The 13,716-nt window shown below is 41.7% G+C and overlaps 1 protein-coding gene across 1 annotated transcript in view; it reads left to right on the forward strand.

Moving 5' to 3' along the window:
• The window catches only part of higd1a (HIG1 hypoxia inducible domain family, member 1A), an 82,648-nt gene that overhangs the window by 21,697 nt on the left and 47,235 nt on the right, over positions 1 to 13,716 (forward strand). The window contains exon 2 of the transcript XR_011350269.1: positions 5,963 to 6,142. The gene's annotated coding sequence lies outside the window, so the exon portion shown is untranslated. The remainder of the gene's footprint in view (positions 1 to 5,962; positions 6,143 to 13,716) is intronic.

Here is a 13,716-nt window from a genome sequence, read left to right on the forward strand (position 1 = left end):
TTTCTTGTGGTCCAATTCAGTTAAATGTGTTTCTTGCACAAATGCTATATCAATTTTTTCTTTTTTCAGTAAATTTAGCAGTTTCTTCCTTTTAATTTGGTTATGTATTCCGTTAATATTTAAAGTCATATAGTTCAACGTAGCCATTTCATACTTTGTTTATCTTTCCTTTCCATTTCCTCATCATCACCTTTCCTTCTTCTCCATTTCTGCTTTCTTGTTTTGAACACTTTATAAGACAACATTTCTAAAACATCAAACATTTCCCTTATTCTCCTATCTAAAATTTCTTTAACCCCACTATCACCTCCCCTTCCTGAGTTGCCCTTTATCCCTTGTCGGGCAACCACATCTCCCCTCTCCATTTGGATTTGCGAATTCACTCGCAAGCGTCAACTGATTTCGCAGTGACCGTAACTCCTCCCCACCCAGCCCCCCCAGAAAAGATTTCAATTTTCATATGTAACAAAGGTCACTCTTTTAATTGCCTCCTTATTCCCTCTATTCCATTTCCCTCCCTTATTAATTCTTGTCTATACTCTATATATTTTCCTCTAAATACGGATACATTCATGTATGCACACTATATATATACACACATATACCCCTTTACACACATAGATATAGATCGTGGTCATTTTTACTCTTATTACATGTTTTCATCTCTCTGCTTGTTTTGTAGTTGTTCTGCAAATTTCCTTCCTCTGGATCCGAGAATAGTCTGTTTTGTTGCCCTGGAATAATTATTTTAAGTACCGCTGGGTACTTTAACATAAATTTATATCCTTTTTTCCATAAGATCGTTTTCGCTGTATTGAACTCCTTCCTCTTCTTCAGGAGTTCAAAACTTATGTCTGGATAGAAAAAAAATTTTTGACCTTTATATTCCAGTGGCTTTTTGTCCTCTCTTACTTTCTTCATTGCTTTCTCCAATATATTTTCTCTTGTTGTATATCTTAAGAATTTTACTAAAATGGATCTTGGTTTTTGCTGCGGTTGTGGTTTCGGGGCTAAAGTTCTATGTGCCCTCTCTATTTCCATTTCTTCCTGTAATTCTGGTCTTCCCAGGACCCTGGGGATCCAATCTTTTATAAATTCTCTCATATTCTTGCCTTCTTCATCTTCCTTAAGGCCCACTATCTTTATATTATTTCTTCTATTATAGTTTTCTATTATATCTATCTTCTGAGCTAACAGCTCCTGTGCTTCTTTAGCTTTTTTATTAGATTCTTCTAATTTCTCTTTTAAGTCTTTTACTTCCATATCTACAAATGTTTCTCGTTTTTCCATATTTTCCACTCTTTTTGCCAATTCTGATATGGCCACTTCCATTTTATTCATTCTTTCTTCTGCATTCTTAATTCTTCTTTTTATCTCATCAAATTCTTGTAATTGCCATTCTTTCACTGATTCCATATATTCTTTAAAAAAAAGCTACATCCATTGTCTTGCCTTTCTCTTCTTCTTCCACTTCTTTCTGTTCTTCTTCTTCTTCTTCCTCTGGGTTGACCATCTGTTGTTTCCTTGTTTTCTTTTTACCCTCTTCTTTCTTGTTGTCGTTATTGTCTGTGTTCTGCACCTGTTGCTGTGCTGCAGGTGTCTCTCTCAGCTGTGGAGATCGACTCCGCAGCTGTTCCCCCCTCCCGTCAGTGTGTTTTTTTTCCATGCGCGGTTGCGCACTTTTACTCGGCTCTGCGAGCCATTTTTGTAGTCCCGAGCCCGGGACTTCCACTGACCTGTGGGAGCGGGCCTCTCTCTCCGCGGCGGGCCTCTTCGGACAGGTAAGGCCTTCACCTTCTTCTTCCGACGTCTTTCCTTCTTCTTTTCTTCCCGTTGTTTTTGGTTTTTCTTTCTTCGCTGCCATTTTCTTCACACTTTTACTTTCACTTTGTTTTGGTTTTTAAGTTTGTGCCTTTGCTTTTTCTCTATCTTTTTTTAACTTTTCTGGAGAGGGCTGGAGTTCCCCTACCGGCCACTACTCCATCACGTGACTCCCACCCCCTCCACTCCTGTTCACGGCATCACTCACCCCCCCCCACCCCACTCCCCATTCATGGTTTCACTCACCCCCCCCAATCCCATTCACAGCAGCACTTACCCCCCAACCCCCCTCCCGTTCGTGGCAGCACTCACCCCCACCTCCCCCATTCTCAGCAACATACACAACCCCCCTTCATCAATGCAATGAATTCCCCACCAACATAAACATTAGTGTACTGTATTCATTTAGACGCGCCACTTCTAAACATCCACTGCACCACAGGGTGGCCATTCCTGGTACTGCATCTTTTAAAAATAGGCTCGCTTAACGTCCTATCTCAAAAAATGAACATGGACATTAAGGGGTCCAATGTGTCATCGCGTTATATCAGAATTCATGTTAAATCAGGCTTCCACTGTATACTATAAATTATACAAAAGAACCCATTTCTTTATCACAATAGAAGCAACATTACAACCGATGGTGTCTTCCTCTATTCTCTATCTGTTCAAGTGCATGTCCAAATGCCTCTTAAATGCTACTGTAGTATCTGTTTTCACTATTATCCCTGGCAGCATATTTCAGCACCCACCAGAATTCAGTTCTGCATCAACTCCTTTTCACTTTCCCCTCTCACCTTAGTCCTCTAGTGTATGTCCTTTTACACCGCAGGAAAAAGACCCTGACTATCTAACATAGCTCTCGGAATTTTATAAACTTCTGTCCGGTCACCTCTCAGTCTTTGACAGGTGAAAGAAAACAATCCAAGTTTGTCCATTCTCTCATTATAGCAAATGCAATCAGGAACCTCTTCTGCATCCTCTCCAAAGCTTTCATGTTTTACTATAGTACATATACATATTTATTTTATATTATTTTTAATGTATATATGTAATTATTATACATTGTGTATTATTGTGTGAATTTGTGGTCTGGAGAGACACTGTTTTGTCTAATTTTATATGTACAGTCAAATGATAATAAACCTGAGCTTGAGTAGAATGACCCAGAATTGTGCATAATATTTTAAATGTGGTCTGGTTAAAGTTTTTTTACAACTGCAACATGATTTTTCATTTTAATTTAGACATACAGCATAGTAACAGGCCCTTAAAGTCCACGAACTTGTGCCACTTAATTAACCTACAACCCTGGGTACATTTTGAAGGGTGGGAGGAAACCGAAGCCCCCGGGGAAAGGCCATATCAACACAGGGATAAGACGACGTACAAACTCCTTACAGGCAGCGCAGGATTCGTACCCAAGTCACTGGTGCTGTAACAGTGTTGCACTGAGTGTGCCATATTTTTATACTCAGTGATCTGACTGATGAAGATAAGCATGGCTTACGCCTTCTTTACCACATTAAAAATGTGTTGTCACTTTCAGGGAGCTACGGACACACCCAAGTTCTCTCTGTATGCCAAAACTCCAAAGAGACCTGCCATTTACTCTCTAATTTCCTCTTGTACTTGACCACCCAGAATGCAATACCCGACACTTGTCTAGATTAAATTCCATCTTCCATTTCTCCAATTGTTCAATATCTTGCTGTATCTTTTGATAGCCCTCTACACTGTCCAGAACCCCATCAGTCTTTGTGTTGACTGCCAACTCATCCTGTGGATTTGTAAAGATGTCATGGAACCAGCATCAGTGGTATTTCTCCACTGGCCTGTTTTACTTTTTTACTTGTGTGATAGAATATATAGAAGTGTTTGGGAGATAAATTTGGGAAAGGTTTGTTAGAGCAGGTCACACACAAACACTTTAAAACAGAATTTTTGCAGGAGCTTTTGCAAGATGGACAATCATTTGAAAAAAGGCAACAAATGTAACAACAGGCAGTAGCAGCTTTGTCTGGAAAGCGGAACTTACTGTCTGGAAGGTCATGTGAGCAGACCTGCTGAAGCTCAGTGCCACACTGTTACAGCACCAGTGACCTGGGTACGAATCCTGCGCTGCTTTCCAGAGAGCAGAAGAGAGCAGAAAAAAAGAGGCTTTGCTCTCAGAGTTGGAGGGGGTGAGAGAGAGAGAGAGAGACACAGACAAGCTGGCAAGCTTTGGAAGGCAGCCTAGTCAAAGGAGAGAAACCACAAAGGTTTCCCTTAGGAGAAACAGAAAGGAACTCGGTGGTGACCTGAAACAAGAAAAACTCTCTCTCTGAAAACCAACAAGAACCCTTCTGAGTGGTAACCATTTACCTGTTAAGCACTAAAGCCTGGTGAACTTTATTAATGTTAACTTCTGTGCACAGTACAAGAATTTCCTGCAAACATTGAGATTGGACTGTGAACCAAAGAACTTTGCTGAACTTACACACACATTACACACACGCGTGCTTAGCTTTAGAAGGGGGTGAAGTAGGTTAAGTGAGTCAATAGAGTTAAGTTAAAGTTTGATTCTATTTTCATGTTTAAAGATTATTAAAAGCAACTTTTGTTTAAGTAACCCTTTGTCATGGTGCATATCTATTGCTGCTGGGTTTTGGGGTCCTCTGGACTCGTAACACTTGGTGCATCTCAAAAGCATGTGGGGATTGTTTCATTTCTGGAACGATTAACATTGAACTTGGTCTTACTGAGGTCTTACTCACTCAGCCAAAGGCCAACCTGCTGCTGTGAAGACCATGCTGAATTTCATCATTGATGAGAAGTGGTTCCTGAGATAAAGATCACACTTTACTGGGTCTCCTCATGAATCTTTTACTGAGGGAGGTGTTGTACAAGGGGCAGTTTTGTACAGATCCTTTTCGAGAATTATAGCGGTACCCACTAAAATAATAAAAACAGAAAATCTTGGATATACTCAGCAAGTCAGGTCACATCTATGGGAAGAGAAGCAGAGTTAACGTTTCATGTTATAGATTTTTCACAGAACCCATTATGTCTGCTCTGACCTGTCCACACTAATCCCATTTAACAGTACAGGTACACGATCCTTTATTCGGGACCTTTGGGGGACAGTGTGTTCCGAATTTCAGGTTTTTTCTGTTTTTCGGAAAGCCCACCCAAATTGTGCTGCCTTATCCACCCCCACCCCCTTCCAGTTGCCCAGCTGTCTCCCCCAACCATGGTCCCTCAGCTGCCCGGCAGTCTCCCCCAACTGCTGGTCCATCAGCCGCCTCCCTCAACCACTAGTCCGTCAGCCACTTCCCCCAACCACCAGTCCCTTAGCCGTCTCCCCCAACCACTGGTCCCCACTTGTTGGATTTTGGAACTTTCCAGATTTTAGATGTCCGGATAAAGGATCGTGTACCTGTACTTGATCTGGAGCAGATTATGCTTTGGCAACTAAAATTATTATCCACGTAATCACTTCCTATAGTTTATAAAATTAAAAAAAATATGAGACACATGGATAGAGTAGACAGCCAAAATTTTTTTTCTCTCTCAGGGCAAAATTGATAAATTTTGGAGGACAAGATTGAAACAAGGGGGAGAAAGTGTAAAGGAAATGTGCATGGCATTTTTTTCCTGCACATAGAGTGGTGGGTACCTGGAACAGGATGCCAGGGCTAGTGATGGAAGCAGATACAGTAGTAGTGTTTAAGAAGCTTGTCGGTAGGCACATGAATATACAGGGGAAAAATACACACAAATGCTGGAGAAACTCAGCAGTCAAACAGTACAAAGGTAAAGATACATCACCAGCGTTTCGGGCTTTAGCCCCTTATCAAGGCGTGGAGGAGCATGAGAGATGTCTGAACAAGGGGGATGGGGTTAATGAGGGTGGTCTTTTACCTCTGAATATACAGGCGATATGTATCATGTGAAGGCAGTAAAGTTTTCATTTGACGTACATCATGTTCAACACCGTCATCATGGACTGAAGGGCCTGCTCCTCTGTTGTTCTCTTCCATGGTGTGAGGGTCTCTGTTCCACCACTAGCTCAAGAAGTCTGATCCAGATTCTAACCATCCTATGGGTGAAAATGCTCTTCATCTCAATTCACTCAAACTCTTCTTCCTTTGTTTTGCAGATGTTAAATGGAATCCTTTCCTTTGGAACCAGACATGTATGCTCTGGTGAACGAGCTGCTGGTGTCTTGAAGTTCAGCCCAAGTTCACACATGAATTGCAGGCTTCCTGGATGTTTTCTCCATAACCTCATGGGTTATCCCCAGGCCCGCCTGCTTCCTCTACATTCCAAGGATGTGCAGGTTGGGAAGTTACATTGTCGCTGTAAATGACACCTAATGCTTGTTGTAAAATGGGGAGAGGAGGAGGGAGAGGCAGGAATATGGGTAGAATAAAATGGGATTAGTTGATGATTAGACTATAAATGGTTGGCATAGACCTGGTTGGCTGAAGGATGTTTCTGTGCATTCTTAATCCATAAATATTTTATAAAATATTCAGCAGGTAAGGTTGCACCTATGGGATGCATGACAGAATATAGATATGTTTTTGGGAGATAAATTGGGGCAGGTTTGTCAATGTAGGTCACATACAAACACTTTAAAACAGATTATATTTAAAATACTGGAGCTCCGCTCATGCTAGACATGTTGGGGCCAACAGTCTATGCAAAAGCTTTGGAGAGAGACCAAGAGACTTCACTAATTGATTGTTGTTTACAAAAATGTAACAGATGAAAGAACTTGTTGGAGCAGCATTCTGTCTGGAGGGGAACTTGCTGTTCTAGGAGGGTCATGTGGTTTTGCAAGCAGAGAAGGTCAAACAGGTTTTTCTGTGTGTGTGTGTGTGTGTGTGTGTGTGTGTGTGTGTGTGTGTGTGTGTGTGAGTGTGTGTGTGTGTGTGTGTGTGTGTGTGTGTGTGTGTGTGTGGGACTGGAACAGGACAAGCTGGCAAGCTTGTGGAAAGCCCCATTTTGGAAGATGGATTTGTAAGTGCTTTCTTCAGCTTGGTCAAAGCCCTTGTGGTTCATGCAAGAGGAGAGGACTGGCTGTCTAATGTTTCACTTGAAATAAGAGAAACAAGAAGGAACTCTTGAAAGAGCCTGAAAGAAAGAGGTTATCATCTGGAGAACCCTGAGGGGAGCAAGTTCCATCAGCAAGACACTGGAGTGGTTGATTAAAAAGGAATCAGTTGTGGATGTCCTGGAACAACAAATCTCTATCTAATCTAACGAGAACCTTCCTGAGCAGTAACCATTTACCTTTCAAGTACCAAAGCCTGGTGAACTTGATAAATGTTAAATCTGTGCACACTATAAGAATTGCCTACAACCAGTGAACTTGGAGGAATGAGAAGTGAGATTGGACTGTGAATCAAAGATCTTTTCTGAACTTACACAAACATTACATACACGTGTGGTTAGAATGAGAAGGGTGTTAGGTTAGTTAAGTCAATAGTGATGTTAAAGTGTGATTCTGTTTTCATATTTAAAGATAATTAAAAGCAACTTTTGTTTAAGTCACCATTTTTCTTGGTGAATATCTATTGCTGCTGGGTTTTGGGGTCTTCTGGGCTCATAACAATGGTTAGTAGAGCAGTTCCTTTGGTTAGGTTCCTAGAGAGATCTGGGTGTGAAGTGAGAAGGGTTAGATTGTTGTGGAGTAGGCTTGCATAGGTTGGCAAAACATCATGGGCTGAAGGGCCTGTACTGTGCTGAAATATTTGATGTTCTTTGTTACCAGCTTCGGCCTATTGCCCATTTTTAAGTGGCCTGTTAGAATTAGAAGAAAAAAATGATGGCAGCACTGCTGCTGGTGAGGACCCACGGAGAGCAAGGAGCAAAGTCTCAGCGCTCCCCGTGGAGTCCATCTACCCAGACTGACTGCCTTTGGCTCTCTACAAGCTTTAATGACTGACATTGCATTCCTCCCCTGTAATTTTCCCAGATCCACACCCAGCCAGACGCCGGGAAATGAGCAAGCCAGCCATTGTTAGTGGTCTCGGCGGTTGCACCAGTAAAAGACTCCTGTACCTACAAGACCTGTAGACTGGGCGACTGTTCCCTCTGATGTTCCCCCTAAACCTTTTCCATTTCACCCTAAGTGCATGTCCTCTTGTATTTATCTCTCCTAATATAAGTGGAAAGAGCCTACTCGCAAATACTCTGGCTATCCCTCATAATTTTGTAAACCTCTATCAAATCTCCCCTCCTTCTTCTTCAGTCCAAGGAATGAAGTCCTAACCTGTTTAATCTTTCCCTGTAACTCAACGCCTGAAGACCTGACATCCTAGTAAATCTTCTCTGCACTCTTTCAATCTTATTGATATCCTTCCTGTAGTTTGGCAATCAGAACTGCACACAATACTTCAAATTTGACCTTACCAATGTCTTATACAACCTCATCATAACATCCCAACTCCTCTCCTCAATACTTTGATTTATGAAGGCCAAAATGTCAAAAGCTTTTTTCACAACCCTGTCTACCTATGGTGCCACTTTCAAGAAATTATGGATCTGAATTCAAAGACCCTTTGTTCCTCTGCACTCCTCAGTTCCCTATCATTTACTGTGTTTGTCCTATCTTGCTTTGTCCTTCCAAAATGCAACACCTCTGCATTCATTTCCATCTGCCACCTTCTGGCCCATTTTTACAATTGGTCCAGATCCCTCTGTAAGCTTTGAAAACCTTCCTCTAATCTTAGTGACTTCAGCAAATGTGCTGATCCATTTGTCCACGTTATCATTCCAGATCATTAATATAGATAACAAACAACAATGGTCCCAGCACCAAACCCTGAGGCATACAGGCCTCCAGTCTGAGAAGCAATTTTCCACTTCCACTCTGTCTTCTCCCATTCCAGTTTACAATATCTCCATGGATACCTAGTGTCTGAACTTTCTGAACTAGCCTCCCGTGTGGGACCTTGTCAAAGGCCTTACTAAAGTCCATGTAGACAGCACCCACAGCCTTTCCTTCATCTACTTTCTTGGTAACCTCCTCGAAAAACTCTACAAGATTCATTGAACACAACCTACCATGCATAAAGCCATGCTGCCTATCCTTAATCAGCCCTTGGCTGTCCAGATACTTGTATACCTGATCCCTCAGAATACTCTCCAATAATTTACCCACTACTGATGTCAGTTCAGCAGCCTATAATTTCTTGGTTTACTTTTGGAGTCTTTTTTAAACAACGGAACAACATGAGCTACCATCCAATCTACCGGCACCTCATCCGTGAATAAGGATGTTATAAATATTTCTCCCAGGGCTCCTGCAATTTCTACACTCATCTCCCTCAAGCTCCAAGGAAATATAACTCTACCGTTATTTGCTGTAAGACAGCAAGCACCTCCTCCTCTTTAATCTCTATATATTCCATACCACTACTGCTTGTTTCCCTTCCAACTGTGCTTTTTCTGACACTATGTCAGATTCTTGAGTAAATACTGATGCAAAAAAAACTGGTTAAGATCTCCCCCATCTTGTGAGGCTCCACACGTAGATGACCACTCTGATCTTCTAAGGGATCCATTTTGTCCCTTACTATCCTTTCACTCTTGACATACTTGTAAAACCCCATTCAGGTTTACCTTCACATTATCTGCCAAAACAACCTCTTGTCTTCTTTTTGGCTTTCTAATTTCCTTCTTAAGTATTGTCTTAACTAATTTGCTCCTTGTTGCCTGACCCTGCTACACACCTCTCTCTTCTTCTTAACCAGATCGCCAATGTCCCTTGAAAATCAAGGTTCCCTCTGCCTGTTAAATTCGCCTTTAATCCTAACAAGAACATGCAAACTGCACTTTCAAAATTTCACTTTGAAGGTCTTCCACTTACTGATCACATCCTTGCCATAGAACAACTTATCCTAATCCACTCCTCCTAGATCCTTACTCATTTCTACAAAATTGGCCTTTCTCCAATTTGGAATCTCAACTCAAGGACTAGACCTATCCTTCTCCATAATTAACTTGAAATTAATGGCATTATGATCACTGAACCCAAAATGTTCACCCATATATACTTCTGTCACTTGTCCTTTCTGGTTCTTTAATAGTATTGCATCCTCTCTCATTGGTACCTCTATATATTGATTTAGAAAACTTTCCTGAACACATTTCACAAACTCCAAGCCATCCAGTCCTTTTATAGTATGGGACTCCCAGTCAATATGTGGAAAATTAAAATCTTCTACTATCACAACTTTCTGATTCTTACATTTACAGATTTGCTCCTCCAATTCTCTCTGACTATTGCTGGTCTATAATACAGTGTGGGCTCACCTTTCCCTTTTCTCAACTCCACTGATATGGCCTCTGTAGACAAGCCCTCTGTCTGTCCTATCTAAGCACAGCTGTGATATTTTCCCTGACTAGCAATGCTATTCCTCCCCCTTTCATCCCTCCCCCTCTATCACATCTGAAACAACGGAACCCCGGAACATTGAGCTGCCAATCCTGCCCCTCCTGTAACCAAGTCTCACTAATAGCAATTATGTCATAATCCTACATGCCAATCCACGCCCTAAGCTTGTCTGCCTTACTGACAATATCCTTGCATTGAAATAAATATATCTGAGAACGTATCTTTCACGTACAAACATTTATCCTCTTCCACCTCACTATCTACCCTAACACTCTGATTTCTCTCCCCCTGTAAATCAAGTCTATACCCATCAGAGCAGCACTAGCAAACCTTCCCACAAGGATATTAGTCCCTCTCCAGTTCAGATGCAAAACCATCCAATTGGAACAGATTCCTCCTTCCCTGGAAGAGACCCCAAAGATCCAGCAACCTTAAGCCCTCCCACGTGTCTCTAGCCATGCATTGATCTGCATTATCCTCCTATTTCTAAACTCACTAGCATGTGGCATGGGTAGCAATCCTGAGATCACTACCCTTCAACCTTGTGCCTAACTCTATGAACTCTCCTTTCAAGACCTCCTCTCTCTTCCTACCCATGTTGTTGGTCCTTATATGGACCATGACATCTGGCTGCTCATCCTCCCTCCTGAGAATGCTGTGAACTTGATCTGATATATCTTGAACCCAGGCACCAGAGAAGTAACATACCATTCATGATAATCGATCTCCTCTACAGAACCTCTTACCTGTCCTCAATTACAAAAGCTCGCCTCTGCTCATCCCTTCCCTTCTTAGCCACAGAGTTAGACTCTGAGCTAGACATCTGATCACCATGGCTTGTACCTGGTAGGTCAACCCCCTTAACAGTATCCAAAATAGTATACATCACTGCCTGATTGTTCCCATTCCCTCTCCTTATCTCCTCCTGCCTACCAGGTGTAATAATGTCACTATAACTTTTATCTAATACCCCCTCTGCCTCCTGAATGTTCCAGAATTTATCCAACTCCAGCTTCATTTCCTTAACTTGGTTTTTCAGGAGCTGCAGCTGGATGCATCTCTCTCAGATGAAGTCATCAGGGATACTGTGGCTTCCCTGATAACCCACATTGTGGCTGCCAAGTCCAACTCTCTCACTCACTCTCTCACCAACACACACTCTCTAACCATCTCCTATCTCTATTTCTCTCTATCTGACACAACTGTTCCTTGTGAAGTGAATTTTCTACAACTCTCTGCCCTAATATACTGGTAGTGTAGATCCTGGAGGAGGGAAAAAAACAAAAAACAAACCTATTTTGGCCAATTGCAGGAAAAACTTTGGAAAATTCCTCCCCAACTCTCTAATAGCAGTCAAGCAGAGCTCCAGGAAATCACTGAAATTTGTGAAGCACTACACAACCAGCAAACCTTATTCTAGAGAAAGTCAACGTTTGCTGATGTTTTGGGTGTCCAGGCTCCAGGTATACTCCATGGTGTTTATATTGTGACAGAGTATATAGATATGTTTTTGGGAGATAAATTGGGAAAGGTTTGTTAGAGTAGGTCACATACAAACACTTTAAAACAGATCTTATTTAAAATACTGGAGATCTGCTAATGCTAGAGCTTTGGAGAGTGCCCAAGAGACTTCACTAATAGATTGCTGTTTACAAAAGGGCAACAGATGAAAGAGCTTGTCAGAGCCGCCTTCTTTCTGGAACTGTGGTTTTGCAAGCAAAGAGAGTGTGTGTGTCTCTCTCTCTCTCTCTCTCTCTCTCTCTCTTTCTCTCACTCACTCACTCACACACACACTCACACACACACACACACACACACACACACACACACACACACACACACACACACACACACACACACACACACACAGATCACTTCTACAATGTTACAGACAGTAACAGCAACTGGGACTGGAACAGGACAAACTGGCAAGCTTGTGGAAAGCCCCATTTTGGAAAATGGATTTGTAAGTGTTTTCTTCACCTTGGACAAAGCCCTCATGGTTCATGCAAGAGGAGAGGACAGGCTATCTAATGTTTCACTTGTAATAAGAGAAACAAAAAGGCGCTCCGAGGTGACCTGAAAGAAAGAGGTTATCATCTGGAGAACCCTGAAGGGGGCAAGTTTCATCAGCAAGATACTGAAGTGACTGATTAAAAAGGAATCAGTTGTGGATGTTCTGGAACAACAAACCTCTATCTAAACTGATAAGAACCTTCCTGAGCAGTAACCATTTACTTTTCAAGCACCAAAGCCTGGTGAACTTTATAAATGTTAAATTCTGTGCACAATATAAGAATTGCCTGCAACCAGTGAACTTGGAGAAATGAGAAGTGAGATTGGACTGTGAACCAAATAACTTTTCTGAACTTACACACACATTACATACACCTGTGCTTAGAATTAGAAGGGGGTTAAGTTAGGTTAGTTAAGTTAAAGTGTGATTCTGTTTTCATGTTTAAAGATAATTAAAAGCAACTTTTGTTTAAGTCACCATTTTTCTTGGTGAATATCTATTGCTGCTGGGTTTTGGGGTCCTCTGGGCTTGTAAAAATATTATTGAGCCTATGGTAAAATTGGTTCTGTTTAACACTGTTTCACTTAACATAGCACTTTCCAAGAATGGATCAACAATGTTAGGTGAGGACGTGCTGTGCTTTTTTTTTGGGTTATGTGCCTTTGCCCTTGGATGCATTAACTTTAGTGAGTTGCAGTCCTTGATTCATCGTTTGATTGCCAGTGGCAAACCACATGACACATTTGTGATGTGTGTGATATGCATTGCAGATAAGGGTTCATTACAGGAAGCAGTGAATGGATATATGTTCTTTTGGAAAGGAAATCCACAGACTGACAACAGGATCCACAGAGTAGGTTTTGCAATCAAAATTGCTCTGTTGAAGAACATCCCTGCCCTACCCACTGGAATCAATGAACATAGCATCAAGTTCCACTTTTCTCTCATTAAGCCCCGGCTTCTCACCATTGTCAGTGTCTATGCATCAAGTCTCATGAGTTCAGACAAGGGAAGTTTCTATGAAGACCTAAACCAGACTATTTGGACAACCCCAGCCAGCAACAAACTCTATATTCTTCCTATAATGGGACAATGTTGTATGTACAGTGTAACCAGATTTTTACACACACACTCACGTGCAGGATACCCAACGTTGCCTGGGAAATAAAATACTCAGTTGTTGTTGGCTCCAAAAGATGTCATCTGAAATGCTGAGTTTTAGCCTCTGATCATCTTTAGGAAATGTTTGGTCTCTGCTGCAGTGGCGAGCAGTAGCACTTTCAATGGCTGGGTAGGCTCTGCCGGTTGAGCTTTCCATTGGAACAACATATCAATGGCATTTCACCTTTCCACTTCTTTGCTCCGAATGTTGGCATATCTCTGACATGGAGCCAATTATAACTGCATTAAGAGAAGAACATTCAATGTCAACTGAGTAATTGAATGCAGCATTTAGCATGTTAGCTGTAGTAAGTGGTGCTGCCCTTCA

This window comes from Narcine bancroftii, chromosome 1 (assembly GCF_036971445.1).
Source record: "Narcine bancroftii isolate sNarBan1 chromosome 1, sNarBan1.hap1, whole genome shotgun sequence".
NCBI lineage: Eukaryota > Metazoa > Chordata > Chondrichthyes > Torpediniformes > Narcinidae > Narcine > Narcine bancroftii.